At 48.3% G+C, this 10,293-nt stretch overlaps 1 pseudogene; it reads left to right on the top strand.

Moving 5' to 3' along the window:
- The first annotated feature begins 8,946 nt into the window (after positions 1 to 8,946).
- LOC116898408 lies at positions 8,947 to 9,432 on the top strand (annotated as a pseudogene).
- Positions 9,433 to 10,293: the final 861 nt, after the last annotated feature.

Raw genomic sequence — 10,293 nt, 5'->3', positions numbered from 1 at the left:
AGGAAAGTCAGCAGCCAAGCAAAGGTGTTCACATTGCTAGTGAGTGCCAGATGCTGCACCCCATTCTTGCAGAGCATCCAGGCCAGCCGGGAGGAAAGCTCCCACCTCCATGGCCTTCTTGTGCCCAGGAAGACTCTGAGGACCTCAGAGTCCACATCTCCTGCTCAAACTCAGCCAGTGTGTGGGTTCCCATGGCTTTATAACCTGACACATACAGATTCTAAGATGAGAGGACGATGAAGAACCATGCATGGAGAGATCAGAGCACACATATAAGTATGTTAGGTTGGAAGCCCCTTGCTATTTTTCCCTTGTAACAAACAGAAGCAGCTTACAGCAAGGTTTATGTGGGCTCACCGTTTGAGAATCAATTACAGTGGGCAGGCACAGAGGAGAGCGTGAGACAACTGGTCACATAACACCTGCAGTCGAGAACAAAGGGAGGTGAAGGCTGGCACCCCACTTGCTCTCTCCTTTCCCTTCAGTCTAGCCCCCCTGCTACCCACATTCAGGGTGAGTCTCCCCTCCTCCTCGGATAACCTTTTCTGGGAACACCTAACATAGACATCCCCAAAAGTATGTTTCTATGGCCATCCTAAATCCAATCAAATGGGCAATGAAAACTAACGGTTTCTTTTATGTGTAAGTGTGTTTTGCCTGCATGTATGTGCGTGTACCCGGTGTCCAAGGAAGCCAGAAGAAAGCACTAGACAGCCCCCTGAAACGGAGTTACAGATGGTTGTGAACCACCATGTGGGTGTTGGGAGTCAAATCCAGGTCCTCTGGAAGAGTACCCTGTGTTCTTAACCTCGGAGTCATCTGCGCACACACACACACACACACACACACACACACACACACACACACACACTCAGGCATTCACCCCCACTGCTTAATTAAATAGACATGAAAAATAAGGCAAACTAACTTCATCCATCTGCCCAAGGGCAACCCCTTTAAGGGAACAGCGAGGACTCTACGATGCCTCCCTTGTGGTGACTGAACAGCTCTAGAGAACTATTACAGTGTCTGCAGAGGGGACAGGAGAAGGGAGACTCCTTCTGGTTTTCTCTCTGGCTGCGGCAGGCCATTTGTAGATATAATAAACCTTTCAACTGGCTCCATCCAAGGCCCCAGTACCAAGGTGTTGTAAAACGGCTTCTGAGTCAATGAGAGGCAGCTAGTTGAAGCGTTTCCCAGCTTTTCATATGACTCATAAATTTGTTACACGGTGAGGAAGTTCCCTGAAGGCTCTTTGGCAGGCTCATCCAGTCTGACCAGTAGCTAAGAAACACATAGCCTTCTAGTTACGAAAACACACAAGGCTTTGACTCAGGCCTTAAACGTAGGGTCACTTAACAAGCTCTCCTTGCAGCAGTGTTCACAGCGGCTTTCTGGGAAAGAGCAGGGATTTATTAGGAAGGTACACAGCACACCAACCTTTCAGAGGCCAGAGGAGGCTCTGTGGGGGACAGTTCACACATGCACACCCTGCTGTAACAATCAATCCCCAACTCAGGCAGACAAAGAGCGACGCCTCTCATCTCCAGCAAGCCCGCTGAGGACCACACAGACTACTCCTCACACCTACCCATAGGCAGGCCTCTGCCCAGCCAAGTCAATGCATCTGTGCAACGGAATCAGGACATCAGCCAGTTCCCCTCCCGTCACTGCTCTCTTAGGTACACTGTCCACCTTTGGGTTCATGTGACAAGACCGAGCAAGAGAAAAGGCAAGCGTCCATTTCCCCTCAGCCCAACCTCAGGCAAACAGCATCACCAATCCATTCAAGCTCCGAGGTTGGATCTCTTTGAGAAAGAGAGTGAGGAGGGGTGACCTGGAAGTAATTCTATTTCTGGGTGGTTCCCGATGGTTAACGAATGGTATTTACTTTGTGATGACCCAGCATGATGTCATTCATCAAACGAATGATTCTTCTTTGTTCTGTGGTACGCTCTAAGCTGCTGGGCACTGTGGTAGCCCCTGCTTATGTCGGCCAATCCCGCCTCTCAGCACTGAGGACTTTCTCCATGACAGAAAGGGTAGAGCTCTCTATAGGTCTGTAAGATTTCAATACAAGTTTATCTTTTAAATATTATCTTTTCATCGGGGTCCTAGATGCATAGAACACTAATTCCAGCCACTCAGGAGGTGGAGACAGGAGGATTACAAGCTGAGGGCCAGCCTGGGAATCGTAGTGAGACTTAGTCTCAAAACTCACGAAATTCAAAGGATGAAGGGGGAGCATAGTTTAGTTAGTATCAAGTTTGCCTAGCAAGCACCCGGCCTGGGTCAGAGTCCCAGCACCACATAAAACCAGGCATGACGGTCTGTGCCTGTAAATCCCAGCTCTGAGGAGGTAGAAGCAGGAGGATCCGAAGTTCAAGATCCTCTTTGGCTATATAGAGAGCTCAAGACTAGTCTAAGTAGCGTGAGACCCTTTTCAAATTACTTAACCAGATAGATGATTGACAGACAGACAGACACAGACAATATACATACAGACAGAAATATGATAGATGAATAGAGAGATAGATTTTGTGTGTGAGTGAGTGTGAGAGAGAGAGAGAGAGAGAGAGACAGAGAGACAGAGAGACAGAGAGACAGAGAGACAGAGAGAAAGCTTTTCTATCTGAGCCTCAGTTTCCTCACTGGTTAAACAAAGTTACTAAAAGTACCTCCTGAGCACGTGGTAAGTACCCGGCCCTTGTAGAGGCTGCATGTGACGAACACGTTTACACGCGGATGCCCTTTGTCACAGAAAGCCATAGCTTCTGCTTCCCTGCCTTCTCATCTACTCCACCTATCACCTCCTGGTCTGTGCCTTGTGTGCATCTTTAGTCTTACTATGTGCTGGGGTTTCTGAAAGACTAGGTCAATCGATAAAGAAAGAGACTTGGGTATCTTGGTAAATGCCATTGCATTAAAAAAAAAAATTCCTTCATGATGGCACATACCAGAACTTGAGAGGCAAAGGCAGACAGATCTTTGAGTTTGAGGCCAGCCTGGTCTAAATAATGAGTCCCAGTCCCAGGCCAGCAAAAGCTACAGTCTCAAAATGAACAAGTAAAAGAATCGTTTTTGATTTTAAGTCTTTTAATTTTAAACTTTTAATTTTTTTAAATTTAATTTTTAATTAGCTAATATCGGCAATGTCCACAGTGCAAACATGATGGCTGTGACTGGGGTACCAGCAAGGGGCGGGGTACCAGCAGGGCAGCCAGAGCTGAGGGCAAGGAGGAGGACGGAAGCCTAGGACTCAGGCAGGTCTTGCCCTCAGGCATGCTGTCCAACAGCACAATCACCCTGACTCTGAGTAGCAGCAAGATATTCAAGATGACAAATGGTTCATTTTCTGGGTTGAGTCTCCTCAAAAGACTTCTAGGTTCTGTGCTGCCACCAGACACCAGGTAAGTGTCCAAGGTCTATGCTGGCACTGGAAACTACTTGGCTGTTCATGACCGTGCTGCCGTGGGCTGCTATAGGGAAGCAGGGAAGAGTCCCTTGCAGTGGCATTGGTGGCTACGGGCTCATAACTGAGAAGGAGAGACACTGAAATATAGGATGATATCATTATGCAGGTGAAGGCAGGTACAAGATGGAATGAGGCCTGTCATTGGACGAGAAGGAAGGGTGGGCGGGAGAAAAGTTTTAGAGAGGAGGAGGAGACTGGAGTGAGGGAGGAGGGGAGCAGTTGAGAGAACATGGAGGCGGATGTTAAGATTCCTCTCTGCACATCTACAGGTTGTTATGAGTATTCTTTTTTTTTATTAACTTGAATATTTCTTATATACATTTAGAGTGTTATTCCCTTTCGGTTTCGGCAAACATCCCCTCCCCCTCCCCTTCCTTATGGGTGTTCCCCTCCCAACCCCCCCCATTGCTGCCCTCTCCCCAACAGTCTAGTTCACTGGGGTTCAGTCTTAGCAGGACCCAGGGCTTCCCCTTCCACTGGTGCTCTTACTAGGATATTCATTGCTACCTATGAGGTCAGAGTCCAGGGTCAGTCCATGTATAGTCTTTGGGTAGTGGCTTAGTCCCTGGAAGCTCTGGTTATGAATATTCTTAAGGGATGGACGTGTACAGGGCTTTCTATGTCTAGGTGGGCAATTATATCTTATCAATTGGATCAAAGGTTATTGTGTTGTGTGTTCTTTCGTGTGGCTATTTAATTGAATTCAAGAGAGTGTGTGGTGGCTGGAGACACTGGGCCACCACGGAACTGGGATGTGTATGTCTGGCATGGTGGCAACCTGCCTTGGGAACTAGACGGGTAAAGAGACTGCTGCCAGGCTCAGAGAGTAGCCATAGGCAGTGTGATGTGGAATGGAGCAAAGAGGGTGAGAGGCTTTGCTGACTAAGATGAAGACATCTTACAGATGTCATGGGGCATTACAGTGCCGGATCTAGTGCAGGGTAAAAGGAAGCATTTTATAATTTACAGCAACAATGAAGGCTTCCACCAAGAAAGGAAAGAGAAAGAAAAAGAAATGTTCCAGGCAAGAAGCTATTGAGTCCTTAAAGATGCTTATGATAAAGATATTCAACTGAGGCTTCTAGGTGGGACAGGAAGACACAACAGGACAACATGGACACCGCAACACGGACACCACGACATGGACACAACTCAGTCTTTTTTAAAGGGCTGGCCACTGGAAGTTTGACCATGCTCCAATGAGTATATATGTGTAACACAATTTAGACATGGTCTTTTGTTTTCTCTTTCCTTCTCTTTTCTTTTTTTTTGGAGTGGGGTGGGGAGTGGAAGGGTAGGAGGGTAAAAATGGGAGCTAAGGGTGACTGTGGTGTGCTGTATGAAATTTCCAAATCCAGATGTTGCTAATGTCACCTAGGACACAGTGAGGCCATTCTATTGAGAGAAGCATCTGGGACTGTGGGGACAAAGACAGGCCTAGAGAGCAGACAAGCACATGAATCGAAGAAAGTCAACAAGCAGAAGCAGGGCTGAATGGTGCCCCCATGTCTCAGAACCGATTTTACCCTGAAAGTAGACTCTGGAAGTTTAAAGGAACTGTCCGGGCTGGAGCTGCTTCTCAGAAAGAACACAGTTTGGAGGGTGGGACTAAAGGGTACATCCCAAAGAGATTTTAGTCAATCTCATTAATTGTGTCAAATTAATAATAATAATAATAATAATAATAACAATAACAACAGCAACACTGCCGTGGAAGAGATGAGACAGCGCTTGCTGAGCAAGCCATCATGGAGAGAATTGACTCCTCAAAGTTGTCCTCTGCCTTGCATATGCACACCATGCATACACACGTAAACATGTAAATAATTTGAATGCCCGTGTAGAAACGTAAAGAGCCTGAGATGAGAATGAACACTGTGGGTGCTCTAGAGAGCGAGGTGAAGAACTAGGAGGTGAGAAACACATTCTGGAGAACTTGGAATGCTAACCACGTACATGGGCACTGTCAGTCCCATGAAGAATACTCGCATAGCCACGCAGCCTCCCTCCAAACTGCTAAGTGCAACTCCAGGGTACAAGTCCCCCACGCACCCTCCACGTGGGCCTGTGAAGTGGAGGTAGAGGAGGAGTAACTGCCAGACTTGGGGGTTGGAAACAAGTTCAGTAGTGGACAATAAACCAGTTTGGGGGACAGGGAGGACCTCGGTTATCTAGTGCATATAATAAATCCACTCCAAAACTCTGTGACTTGAGATAGATAAGATGCTTCAATGCTCACAATTTCCCACCAGCTAGAGAGGCTTCTGTTGCCTCTGCCCCAAGTCATCCATTAAGCCCAATGCCTAGAACCCATGGCAGGAGGAGAGAACCAACTCCTAGAAGACAAGCTATGACGTCACACATGTTCTGTGGCCTGTGAATGCCTGAACTCATACAACTGATTGCACATGTGTGCATGCACAGACATGACAACAACATGTGTTCTGTGGCCTGTGAATGCCTGAGCTCATACAACTGATTGTACACATGTGTGCATGCACGGACATGACAAAAACAACAACAAGAACAACAACAAAGAAATACATTTGACAAAGCAATTTCCCCATCCCAAAGCAGACTGTGACGCAGAGAGGCTCTTACGGGGTAAGTGGACAAGAAGAGTGGAATGGTATTAGAGAAGCCAAGGGGCTAGAAAGAAAGCTAAAAAAAAAAAACCTAGTTTCTGGAAGTTGCAAGAGAGTGTGACCAACAGGAGTGCATGCAGCTGATAAATCAATTTGTTGGGGTGGGAAAAGAAAAGATAAAATGTGCTGGTGTGTAATATATCAGTTGGTAGAGTGCTTGGCCTAGGTTTAGGAGTTTGGTCTCTAGCACCATATAAATGGAGGTGCAATGTAACCCCAACACTGAGTTGTCAACAGGAGAATGAGTCATTAGCTACATGGCAAGTTTGAGATCCATGAGACTTGGTCAACAAAAGAAAGGAGGCAGGGCTGGGCGTCCGGTGGTGCAAGCCTTTTAATCCCAACACTGGGGAGGCAGAAGCAAGTGGACCAGATAAATCCTGTCACAAAAAAAGGAAAGACAGACAGGAAGGGAAGAAGGAAGAAGAAGGAAGCAAGGAAGAAGGGAAGGAAGGAAGGAAGGAAGGAAGGAGACATAGAAATGGTAATCAAAATGGCCTAATGATAACAGAAGAGGATTTTTGGTCCCGGATAAAAGTAGACCCAGAATTACTCTAAATGGGGAACCCAACCACCCCAAATTTAATCTGAATAAAAGATCTCAGTCATTTAAACCAAGCTCCTTGGCAAAGGTGGGTTATGAGGACACCCCAGGAGGAAGGTCAAATTTAAACATGGATGTTCAAGACACAAGGACAGCATGCACCCATGGGGTGTTTGTGGCAGAGCTTTTAGTAAAAACGCTCCTCCCACACTGCCTTCATCCATGTGAGCTGCAGTGGATGCAGCGGTGGGTAGTCACGGGTGTCTCATCTGAGCAGAGACTAAGAGCTGGGTATGTGTCCACAATCACTCTCCTCCCCTCTGCCTTGGGAACAGCATGTCCCAGAAGAGAGATGAGAGCTTCCTCAGCCAGAAGCCCAGAAAGAGTTCACAGTGGCCCAGCCATTTGATTGTCTGAGCTGTTTCTTAACACAACAAAGCGAAGTTTGACTGCCAGAATTGCAGTAACTAGAGAGAAAGGGATGGAGGCAGGATTTGGAGGATGAATTATGACTGAGATAGTGGCCAAGGGGGAGACTCTGGGGAAGGAACCAGTTGCACTAGTCTTGAAGTATAGCTAAGATTTGGAGAGAAGCTAGCTTGGAAGGGAGGCAGTAGGGTAATGTCCATCTAATCAAGACCATGCACTCTGGACCCTTTGCATGTTTGAGCTCTGCAGAAGAATTTTCTAGTCCCTAAGACATTTAATAGTATGCTCTGGTTCTTTTATGGAATATGCTTCGAACTCCCATCATGGCATCTGCACCTGAATGGCTTGGATCACCTCGTGCAAAGGGCATCCAAATAAAATTGGAATTTCACAGCAGAAAGTATAGAAGGATCTGGAAAGAACTCCAGATTCTTGCCTGGGAAGAAACGCACTTCACTTTAAGGGGCAGACATCTGATGCCCTGAAAAATCTGTCATTTAAACCAGCTCCCTGCCAAAGGTGAGCTATGAAGCGGCCTCAGGGGAGGGTCTGATTGACAAGCTCGCTATGCACGCCTCCTCAGGGATTCCCTTCTCCAGTCTCAGGACAGCCACTTCTAAGCTATGATAAAAAAAGACACACAGACACACAGTGAGGGTTGGAGCTAAGCACTCTGGAACCCAGAGGCTGTCCCAAATAGAGGCTGCCGTAAAGCCTGTCATGAGTAGTGGTGAAGGGGGGTTAATAATGCACACGCTCGTGTGTGTGTGTGTGTGTGTGTGTGTGTGTGTGTGTGTGTGTACGCGTGCGTGCGTGCGTGCGTGCGCGCGCACGCACATGTGTACATGTTCAATATAGCAGAGGAAGTCATGGCAAATAGTTTAATCACAACCATCCTGGAGACAATTTTGAATCATTTCCTCATTAGGAAATGTAACATGTGGCATGACTAAGGTCCAATCCGCCAGTAGCTCCTGCACCCCCACTCACCCCATCACACTCTGATGAGCTGGGAAGGGCTCCCACCTTCCACTGGGGGCTGCTTGGTGGCCAGAGTCTAGTGATGGAGGAAGAGGGCTCATCTTCAAATGTGAGCATAAGGCTGGGGACAAGGGCACCTCCTGAGGGAGAAGAGCCAAGGTCCCCACACCCACCCTTAGCTATCCAGAACTTTCCACTTCTTCCTCTGCTCCTCCATTCCCCCTCCCACTCCCGCCATCTGCCTTCTGTCTTGCTGTCCCTCTGTCCGTCTCTGTCACCTTCCACTTCTCAACCTTCCTCGATGTGTTTTCTCCTCGTCTCTCTACCTCCTGCCTCCTGACACATGTTCCTGACATGTGAACATGTATACACGCACGTATGTGCATGCAACCCACCTGTGGAACCAGATCACGGTTCTGTCTTGGAAGAACTCAGACATAGCTTTCGTTTTCCAGCCTCAAAGCCATAGTCAAGGCTGTGCATGCTGAAAGGGCTCTCAGAGAGGTTCCGGCAGGCACACCCCACTTTCTGACTTCAGTACGTGATGTTGTCATCTACAAAACTAATGTCCGAAAACCATGCAATTATGTTACAGAAAAGGGAGCGGGGGAGACGTCACAGTGATTAAGAACACATACTGCTCTCTCAAAGGACCCAGGTTCTGTTCCCAGCACGCACATCAAGCAGACACATGTAATTCCAGCTCTAGGGGGTGTGATACCTCTGACCTCGGGCACCTGCTCACATGTGTGTGCCTTCACGCAGGCACTCATACAGGCAGAAGTTCAAAATAATACAAACAGATCTTTGTTTTTCGATCTCATGGTGTTTTAAGTAGAGTCACAATTTAGTGTCAAGCTGCACTCACAGCTATGCCGGGGGCCATGTGCCTACCACGGCAGGTGGCCAAGACTGTGAGGATATAAAACTGTGCCTTTCCTCAGCTGCCTCCAAGGGCTCAGTCCTTCCGAGGAAAGTGAGGCTGAAGTGCGGTGAGGCCCTGCCCGAGGCTGGAGACTAACTAGCACCATACTGGTAGTCCCCCAGCCCCATCTCTGAGCTAGGCAGCATCTACTCTGCCCTCGGCCTGCACAATGATGAGGTGTGATGTCTCAGAGGATAAAAGCGACGCCCTCTTTAAAGCAGCTAGTGCCAATGTTGAACCTTTCTGGCCTGGCCTGTTTGCAAAGGCTCTGGCCACCCCCCATCAACACTGGGAGCCCCCAGGAGCTGGAGCCAAGCCAGCAGGCCATCTTATCTCCTCCACCACTGCTCTCCCAGCTGAGAAGAAGGTGGAGGCAAAGAAGAATGAATCCGGAGAGTCTAATGGAGACATGGGCTCTGGTCTTTGTGACTAAATCTCTTCTTGTTAATATGATCAGTAAAAACCTATTTCCGGGGGGAAATGGGGGAAGAAAAAGGAATATAAAGGCTGCCACTCTTCATGTGGCACAGGGACCAGCATCTCCTTACCTGGCAGGAGGTGGTTTTGGAGTGGATGAATGGATGAGTGAAGGGTCTAGGCTAGGACACTGCAGGGATGTGCAGCAGACAAGGGGGGAAGGAGCTGACTGCTGAGTCCAGCGAGCATCCCCTCTTCATGCTCTCCCCACTCTGATGGGCCCTGGCAAGGGGACACAACCAGAAATGTCAGAACCCAGAGGAGGTTCTTCCCACAGAAGGGTCATGCCTGGCACCTTCACTCTGCAAAGCCCACCATCTTCTCCATCCACTGCCTTAATTGTGAGACATAGGAGGAAGGCACCAGACAAGGATTAGATCCAGGAACCAGAAATGCCCGCCTAAGGCAACCGGTATCGGATCCAGGATACAAGTGTCTGGCCCAGCTCTTGCTCATGAAGGCCATGGGTCAGTCAGCCTCTCTCATGGTCCCAGACTTCTCAACTAGCCAATCTTGTGGGGATCTTTCTCTAATCAGGACAAGGAAGGGCTAGCAGCGTATCTAAGGTGCTTGCTACAACTATGATCAAAACGGCCGCCAGGTCAGAGACAAAGACACTGTCCTCTTACTTTCCCCCTCTCTGCCCTTAAAAGGCCCTGGGATGCATGCTTTTAACCAAACTAAGGCCTCAAAGTGTGGTGCAAACCAGCAGCCTGAGCACCCTCAGAGCTTATCAGACATGCAGATGCCTAGACCCACCTCAGACTCTGCAGCTGGGCCTGATACCCAGGGTAGAGGCCCCTACACTGAGGCATTT

This window comes from Rattus rattus, chromosome 4 (assembly GCF_011064425.1).
Source record: "Rattus rattus isolate New Zealand chromosome 4, Rrattus_CSIRO_v1, whole genome shotgun sequence".
Taxonomy (NCBI): domain Eukaryota; kingdom Metazoa; phylum Chordata; class Mammalia; order Rodentia; family Muridae; genus Rattus; species Rattus rattus.
Note: the sequence above shows the minus strand (reverse complement) of the source record. Positions and strands in the feature narration are given on the sequence as shown.